Source organism: Ursus americanus, chromosome 18, assembly GCF_024610735.1.
Source record: "Ursus americanus isolate L20-20 chromosome 18, mUrsAme1.1.p, whole genome shotgun sequence".
Lineage (NCBI taxonomy): Eukaryota > Metazoa > Chordata > Mammalia > Carnivora > Ursidae > Ursus > Ursus americanus.
Window position 1 is genome coordinate 8,499,479 of NC_142144.1, and position 9,434 is coordinate 8,508,912.

Consider the following 9,434-nt stretch of genomic DNA (forward strand, 5'->3'; position numbering starts at 1 on the left):
GCACACTGTTACACCCTGCAGGCCGTGCTAATGATTTGGTCTTTTTTCTAAGAGAAATCAGAAGCCACTAAAAGGTTTTAAGCAGAAGGAATGACATACTCAGATCATTCTGACTGCCTTGTACTAGCCTTGGGCTGGGCCTGGGATATGGCAAGAACATACTCAGGCTCTTCCTCTACAAAATCTGGTTGGGGGCGGGGGGGGGGCAGTCACCAGGAAGCCATCATTAGTCACACGGCGTTACTCCATGCTACAGCAGGGTGCTGTGAAAGCCTGTCGGGGAACAATCTATAAATGTTAGTGGACTGAAAGTGCTGGAGATATGGTGCCTAGAGGAAAGACAAAACTAAACGCAGCTACAAAAGGGACACAAATAAGAAATACCTCAAAATAGTGGAAGTCACTAATTCCACATAACAAACTTTAGTGCCACAAAAAGAGACACAGCATATTCTCCTGAATTTATTAACTTGTTTTCCATAAATATTTGATTACTCAGAAATGTATCAAAAGCACAGATTTCTCTTGACCTAGTTATCAAGCTTATACAAGAGTGAGAATTATTGCATTCAATAAACCCGAATTTAATTACATTCATTAATCTTTCTTTCATCTTTAATAAGATGATTTTCAAACAAAACTCTGAATGAGGCCAAACATAAATTTCTTCTGATTACTCAAGTAATTTTCTTAACCTTCAAATAAAACCTTATAATAAAAATATTTAAATCCTAAAGAGGAAAAGTATAAATGTTGTATTAGTTCATATTAAAGACCCTCTATTCACATGGAATCACAGAACAAGGGACAGAAAGAATGTGGGAAAGCAGCCTTCATTTCCCAGACCAGCTGGAGACAGGGCCCACCCTCAGGGTGACTCCATCCTCTCCCTCACCAATAGCCAATTGCTTTTGTGGGAGTCAAGGCTTGCATCTGTGGTCCCAACAAAGGCTGAGTTCTGCCTGCCACCCTGGGTGCTCCCACTAGCCCCTGCCACCAAGGATATCTGAGTTTTAACATATTCCTTGTGCAATAACTCACATAACTTCCATAGGCAGTAAATTAATATCTCCCCAAAAGCATCCTACAAGCCCTCTAACAATGGCCGAAGAGAACATTATTCTAGCTCGCAATAACTGGGTGTTCATGATGTGTGAACCTTATGCTAAGACCCACTCCGCATCATCTCCTTGAAGCCTTTTAGGAATCATGGAGGTAAGTACCATCACACTTCCCGTATCGATGAGGAAACAGAGGAGTGGTCACTTGCCCAAAGCCACCAGGGTTGTGAGTGGTAGAGTCAGGACCCAGACCCACATTGGCCTGACTCCAGAGTCTTTAAGCTCTGCCCTGTCACTCTGATGTCAGGAGATAAATCTCCTCTAAGGAACATAAAGAACTAAAGCTCTGTAGAAAAACCGTGGGACGATTTGCCATTCTGGGTCTTTATGTCCTCTGCTCTCATCCATAAGTACACATGAAATAAGCCTGGCTTGTGCTTCCCCTTGGGGAAAAGTCATGAAACTGATCAGTGCAGGTGATACAAAGCAAAAAAGATGCTCACAATGGTGCTGGGTGGGAAACTACCTTTGAGAAGAGATCGTGTAAAAAAGGGGGAAGAAACACTTGTGGACAAACCCGTAGCCTGGGGTCAACAGGGCCTATGAGGGGTGTCCCTAGGAGTCCTTGAGCAATTTGTGACTTCAGAGCTGGTTTCTTGGACACCATGGCCATCACCTTCACCATCCCACTAGCACCATTACCACTACACTAGAACCCAGAGAAAACAGCCAAAGAGGTGCTTCTCGGTGCTCCCTAAGAACCACAGATAACATGTGAGCAGTCTGTAAGCATCAGCTTTCTGTCACGCACCATGATAAACATTCCACTGCATCATTTCACTGAATCTTCATCAAGAGTCCTAAGTTAGGTAACACCGTTAGCTCCATGTAACAAACTAGTAAACCTAGACTCACAGAGAGGAAGACACTTGGCCAAGGCCTTGTGTATGGAAGAACCAGAATTTGAACCCGGGTCTGCCTGGCTCCAGAGCATGAATCTGCTTGGCCACTTTTTTCAAGGTCTTCTGTCATAGTCAGTCACCTTCTGGTCACCTTCTGTTTACATGTGGTTCTTCCACCAGCCATGAGCTCCTCAAAGGCAGGGACAGAGCTCCTTCATCTTCATATGCCCAGCATCCAGCAAAGGGTTTAGCCCAAAGCAGGAACCCAGCAAGGCTAGTTAGTGAATGCCCATATAAAGGAAGTAAAGCCTCCTCTACTTTTAAGAAAGTGGCCCTAAAAATGCCCCAGGATGCCCCTCACAGAACCCAACCAAACCAACTGTCCATTACCCCTGGTCAAAATCCACAGACCCCCACTCCGCTCCCTTGAGCCTGCTCCTCCACAACCCCACTCAAGGGAAGGATGAGCAGTCATCCTTCCAAGGAAAGGCAAGGTGGGCTTCAGCAAGTATGACCAGTCCGTTTTTAGAGTTGTCCTTTTATCTGCTTCTCCCTCTTGTCCCAGAGCACCTGGAGAAATATTTCTTTCCTCCTCTCCCATCTCCAAGACTTTTTGGACAAGTATCACCAGCCATACCCAAAGCCTATAGCTCGTACATGGCACAACGCACGCCTGTCTCGGACTCAGAACTCAAATACCTGGAGAGTGAAGGAGTAGAGCCCAGAGACCGGGTTTCACCAGAGACCGGATGGCTTATCAATAAGAGCTTGCCAACATTCGGCAGCCATGATGGAGGGAAGACCCATCACAATGGCCAAAAAGAACCTACCCTGAAGTCTCAGCAGTAAAGAAAGTAGGAGTTTCCCTGTGCGGGGTAGAGCCACAGACATAAAGCCGTGCATGCCATAACACAATGCATACTCTGATCAAGGCAGGCACACAATGAAAGTGAAGGGAACACAAACAGGAGTGGTCACTTGTGCCTAAAGAACAGAGTAGGTTTCATAAAGGTGGGGGATATTTGAGCTGGGAAGCCATTCCCAAATCACCCAAGGAGAAGTCATTGTTTCCTGCCTCCATGACCCCCATACTGCTCATCGGGCCCCAACATTGGGCCCAACATCGGGCCACCATAGTGTTCTACAATCAGTGGCTTATGTGCCTGTTTCCCTGCACAGTAAGTGGCCATCTCAAGGGCAAGGACTTTGGGCATTGTCCACAGCCCACCTTCAACTGCCCAGTAAGTATCTGCTGACAAAGAATAAGACAGTCTCCATCAGGTTATTAATAACATGGCAGCTACCCCTTCTGGGGCATCTACTACAACCTGCTATCACAGCAAGTACTTGGTATGCATGATCTCATTTCCCCCACACAAAAACTCCAAAAGGCAGATTTTATTAACATCATCTACTTTACAGAAAAGGAAAGTGAAATTCAGAAAGATTAGCTAGATTGTCCCAAGTCATACAGCAAGTAATAGCTGAACTTTGAATCAAGGGCTGAACGGAAAATCAGTTTTCAATTACTAGTAAACAAATCCCCTTCCTTTCTCTTTCTGTCGTCTGCCTTGCTTCCAGATACGTGGATTGCCTGTAATCTATTGTTCAATGGGACCGAAGCCATTTGTTTCCCAGAAAAGAACAAGGGATGTCCCTTGCTACTCTCCTCAACAATGACTGCTAACCATTTCTGGGTAAACATCATGGGGGAGGCATGGACAAAACTGTGCTTACAACATCAGTCAAAAACATTTATTAAGAAGGAACTGTATGTACCAACTGGAACATTTTCCAATGTTGAAACAATTTCCAAAACAGATCAAGTGAACAGACCTCAGAGAAAGTATGTACAGACACTATTCTTTGGGTAAGAGAAAGAATATAAAATAAACAAGAAAATGGTAATAGTGGCTGCCCCCAGGAAGAAGGACTGGCAGCTTGAGGCAAGAAAGACCCTTTATAATTTGTTCCCCTCTGAACTACTTGCCTTTAAAAAGAGAATCCATGTGTGATTTTTATTTTTTTATTTTTTACTTCTTAAAAAAATAAGATTAAAAACACCATTTAAAGACACCACTTTTTGCCGGGCCTCTCCCAAATGCTTACATATAACAGCAACCACAAAAAGTATATATGCTGATGAACAAAAACTGCATGAACTTAATCTGTGGTAAAACAGGACTGTGAAACAGCTTTTGTCTTTCATGCTGAGGATCACCTATTTCACCAATGTTGCAATATGTTTTTGCAAATAAATCAACAGAATTTTGAAGACAGAGATACAACATACATATAAGCAGCAGGGACAACACCTTCTTCCTAAACTCCTCCATCTGTTCCTTCAACAAGTATTCAGTGAGCACCTACTCTGTGCTAGGCAAAGTGCTAGACAGACTTTTTTTTTTTTTTTTTTTTTAAAGAACTAAATGGCAGGTCATTATTTTCTTCCCTCCTGCCTTTCAGGAGAATACAGACAGCATACTAATGAGAAGAATGCCAGAGCAAGGACCACCCTTGATGTTCATAGTCTAATAACACCATTCTCACTCGGCCTAGAAAAGGGAGGTCCGGGGAAGGGATTTGATCAATGTTACATAAGAAGTGAACGCCTCAGAATTACCAGTCCTGCTCTCCCTACATGCTTCATGCTGTTGTGTTGAAAGATGAGCAGTCAGGGAGGGGAGAAACGGACCCTAACACTGAGTGCCTGATATATCAGGTGCTTTCACATATCCTGTGTCATTTATTCTTCATAATCTCTCAAGGTGGGCATGATTATACTTGTTTCACAAATAAGGAAAACAAAGCTCTGCAAAGCTGAGAAACTGGTGCATAAGGCTTCCAACACAGACCTGACTTCCAAGCTAGAGCCTTCACCCTCCATACTGAACAGGAAAATCCATTTAAAAAGGTAGACCGGGTGGGGGGGCCTGGGTGGCTTAGTTGGTTAAGCTTCCGACTCTTGATTTCAGCTCAGGTCATGATCCCAGGGTTGTGAGATTGAGCCCCACCTCAGGCTCCATGCTTGGCATGGAGTCGGCTAAAGATTCTCTCTCTCCCTCTGCCCCACCCCCAACTCGCACGAGCATGCTCTCTCTCTCTCTCTCTCTTGCTCTAAAATACATAAATAAATAAAATAATAAATCTTTAAAAAATAAAAATAAAAAATAAAAAGGTAAACTAGGGGCATACCACAGAAAGCCTCGGGTTTAATATTTCCATTAATGAAGTTTGTTTCTCAACCCCGGGTATTGTCACTCCAATAATAACAATCAAAAAGCTGATCCCCTCATTATTCAATGCATGTTCTAATTTTTGTGTGCCACCAGGTTTGGGCTTTCCTTTTTTTTTTTTTTTTAAGATTTTTTATTTATTCATTTGACAGAGATAGAGACAGCCAGCGAGAGAGGGAACACAAGCAGGGGGAGTGGAGAGGAAGAAGCAGGCTTCCAGTGGAGGAGCCTGATGTGGGGCTCGATCCCGGAACGCCAGGATCACGCCCTGAGACGAAGGCAGATGCTTAACGACTGAGTCACCCAGGTGCCCCTGGGCTTTCCTTTCAACCCACAGATGGCTATCCAGAGGGCAGCAATCCCTGAGAACCATTTACACAGTTTCTGCTAGGACAGAAAGGAACATCACACATGTTGCTTCTAGACCCTCTGGGTGCCTGCCATACAATCACAGGCCCCAGTAAGGACCCATCCCTGAGATGCCATCCCCATCACACCACTGGGTCACTGCCACAACACCTGAGTGGTGTGAGAGAGGCCAGCACCGTAGTGGTTAGCCTCCAAAAGTTTCATAGCTTCTAAAGTAAAGAAAAATGCAGGCCAGTGTAGGAGAATCCTCCTCCTGCCTTCTCTCCGTCCATGCAATGCACGTAGGAGAAATGACAGTTTGGAATGGTCAAACTGCTGGTGAATAGAGGTACTCTGTGCCAGAAGGTCACACACATGGGTACTGGCCATCTTCTGGACAGGAGGAAGCCCTCTCAGCTTGATTTCTTCTCTCTGCCCCCGTAGGCAGCTAATGAAATTCTCACATTCCCTTCTTTTTAGTGTCCTCCTTCTAGAATATGGCAAAATCAGAGTTCCTACTTGGATGGGGAGGAGGAATTCCATAAGGCTCAAGCCTAAGCCTCATGATCCAGCTCAGAGTCCTCAATGGGGTTGGGGTCTAAAGGTCAGGAAACAATTAAATGTTCCTCACTTTCTACCTGCCATTGCTCCCTGCCACAGCTCCCTCAGAGGTCTTGATCCAAGAGACTTGATCTGAGACTTTTGGGGACTCTCTGCCACAAACCTCTTCCCAAACTCAAATAAGAAAATGATCTAATTAGAAATACCCTGATTCCAACCTCTCCTTTAAACCCCCAGTCCCTGACTCCAACCTCCCCATGGGCAAAGAGGAAGGAGACTCATAACTTTACCCCACGATTTGCTCAGTAAGCATTTTTCCATCCTATCCTCTCAAGGCCCCTGGAAGGCACAAAAGGCAGGTAGCTCGATGCTCAGATGCTCGTTTTGCAAAGGAAGACAAAAAGCTCAGAGAGGTGAAAGACTCTCCGGGGGTTACACAGAGGCAAAAGCTTTTGAACCCTCATTTCTGTTCTTCCCCCTCACCAGGCTGCCATGTCAGTCTTTTGGAGACTGCCATTACTAAGATCTGCAGCAGCATCTGGTACCGGGACCCTTCAAGCTTCACACTACTCCAGCAAGCAATATTTCTCAACTAAATTTCTAATCATCCAATGAATGGCAACCGCCGACCCCAATCGAGGCATGCCCCCTGCAACAGGGAAAGCCCCAGAGACATGAAAAACGACGCGCCCCACTTAAGGCACAGCGTGGCATAGGAGAAGCCACCAGTCTAATAACCGGGACGGCAGAGACCCAAGTCAGCCTCAGGAGAGGCACAGGCAGGCCTGTCCGGCCCCTCTGGCCCAGCAGCAACCCTCAAAGCCTCCAGAATCTTCAGGAAGCCCAAAGGTCCTGCGCCCACCCCAAACGCCCCCTGGACAACGGAGAGGGCTGCATTCCCTTCTCCAGGGACCACTCACCCTCCGCCCGCTCCTCACCTGGGGCACCGCTTCCGGACCTGCAAGCACTCGGGGCCCCGCCCCCCGCCCCTGCAGGTCTCCCTGGCCCCGCCCTTTGCACCTGTGGTTTCCTCAGGCCCGGGCTCTCCAGCAGCTCCGGCCTCACCTCGCAGCCCCCTCCCACTGCCAAATCTGTGGTCCCACCTGGCCCCACCCCCACACCTGCAGACCCTCTGCCCCGCCCAACTGCCTCCACCAGCCCCGCCCCCCTGCACCTGCAGCCTGTCCCCACCTCCACCCCCCACACCCGCTGCCTTTTCTACCAACCCCTCACCAGACCAGCCCACTTAAGGCCCCGGCCCGGCCCCCAGCGACCCTGAACCCGCCCGACACCACCCCTGCCCCCCCGGCCCCGCCTCCCACCCCGATGCCCCTCCCCGGCCCAGCGGCCCCTCCGGGTCCCGCCCCCCGCACCTGCAGCTCCCTGCGGCCCGGCCCTCAGGGCCCCGCCCCGCCCCGCCCCGCGGGCCGCTCCTCTCACCGCCCGCTCTCGCCGCCGCCGCCGCAGTCCCGGCCGGTCACCTTGACGCGGGCCGCAGTGGCTGCCGCCGCCTCCTCATGGCCCTGGGAGCGGCCCAGGCGGCAGCGGCGCCTTCGCTCGGAGGCCGGGGCCGGGCCGAGCCGGGCCGGGGCCGGGCCGGGCGCAGCTGGAGCGCGGGCCGACGCGGGAGCGGAGCCGGTGCCCAGCCGCAGTAGGAACCGTCCGCTCCTGGGCCTGAGCGGCGGGCCGCGCAGCCAATCCGCGCGCGGCGCCAGAGCAGTCCACCCAACCAGCTCGTCTCAGAGGCGGAGACACGCAAATCGGCCGGCTGGGCGCGCCAGTGCGCAGCCGCTGCAGCTTCGGTCCTCGCCGGCCTCGGCCTCCGCTCTAGCCTGCGGACGCCTTCTCAGCCTGTGAGGATGCTCCGCTGTCCGCACACCCCTCTCAGCGCCCCGCCACGCCCATCTCCTTCCTAGAAATAGCAGTCCGTCTTATTCCCCGCACTGCCTACCAGGCCTCATACAATGTCCCCTTGAAATCCCTACCTACGGTTCACCGTTTTGAACAAAAAATGGTTTTGTGAGAGACATCACCTTAACGCTCATTCTTTACATCTCGGAGGTAGACACAGAACACAGCCCGTCAGAGCCAGAAGACACCTCAGAGCGCCTGGGGTCCTTCCCATTTACTTCACAGCTGGGCAAAATTGGGCCCCACGAGGTGAAGGGACTTGCCCAAGACCAGCCAAGTGCAAGGCGGAGAAATGAGCCTGTCTCTCTTTCCCTGCCCCCACATCCTTTACTCTGCCGGGCGATGAGGTAGGCAGGGAGGTTAAGATCTTTGATTACAGTCGCAGAGGTAGGAAGTTGCAAAGACAGTCCAAGTCCAAGTCCAGTCTGTGAAACCCTGGAAGTCCAGGAGCACAGTAGGGCCCCTACATCCTCCCTTACTCTGATTGATTCTTGGCCACGTGGACATGGAGAACGTTATTTTGGCAATTTTCCAATTCATTTGGAAGTAACACCAGAGTATGGAAAGATTTGGTTCCTGCTTCCCAAAGCTTATGGAGGAAAAAAGAGAAACGATCAAAAAGAAAGAAAAGTCTGTGGAAACTGAACCATTCTAAGTCTTCCGGGGTCTCTGAGGGAAATTTCTGCCATTTTGCATGAAGAAAATCATCATCATCATCAAAGAAGATACTTTCTTTTACTTGAGGAGAGCAAAAAGACAATGCGCTGCAATGGTTCTGCTCAAAGCTTCTGGATTCAGAAACGCACAGGGTTGTGGTTGAGTGTAAAAGCTGGAGAGACAGGCTGCCTGAGTCCGAACTCTGGTTCTGCCACCAGCTAGCTGTGTGCAAGTAACCAAGTTACTTAATTTCTCTGTGACTCAGTTTCTTTGTTGAAAACTGAGTATGGTGAAAATCAGAAAGGCCATTGGGAGGATTAAAGGAAGAGAGCCTGGTACCTAAGAGGAGCTCACTAAGTTTAGGACAGTTTGCAATATATGCTTGCTAAACGCATTTATTATTTTTATTATGCTTGTTTATAGCTTCCGAGTTTTCTTCGGTGAACATATTCTTTTGTAATACATCAAAAAGTTGTTGTAAACAACATGTATGTGGAAAAGTTGCTCACTATCATCCGCTATCAGGGAAATGCAGATCAAAACTCCAATGAGATACCACTTGACATCCATTAGAATGGCTAAAACAAATAAGATGGACAATCATAAGAGCTGGTGAGGAGGTAGAGAAATTGGAACCCATATACACTGCTGGTAAGAATGTAAAGTGGTGCAGCCACTTCAGAAAACAGCCTGGCAGTGCCTTAAAAGGTTAAACTTGGAGTTACAATATGACCCAGAAATTCCATTCTCAGATATAG

The 9,434-nt window shown here is 48.5% G+C and overlaps 1 protein-coding gene across 8 annotated transcripts in view; it reads right to left on the bottom strand.

Annotated features, from left to right (window-relative positions):
* Positions 1-7,768, bottom strand: part of RALGPS1 (Ral GEF with PH domain and SH3 binding motif 1) — a 280,227-nt gene extending 272,459 nt beyond the window's left edge. For all 8 annotated transcript variants that reach the window (XM_045790913.2, XM_045790912.2, XM_087869364.1 and 5 more), the window contains exon 1: positions 7,549-7,768. The gene's annotated coding sequence lies outside the window, so the exon portion shown is untranslated. The remainder of the gene's footprint in view (positions 1-7,548) is intronic.
* Between the last annotated feature and the right edge of the window lie 1,666 nt (positions 7,769-9,434).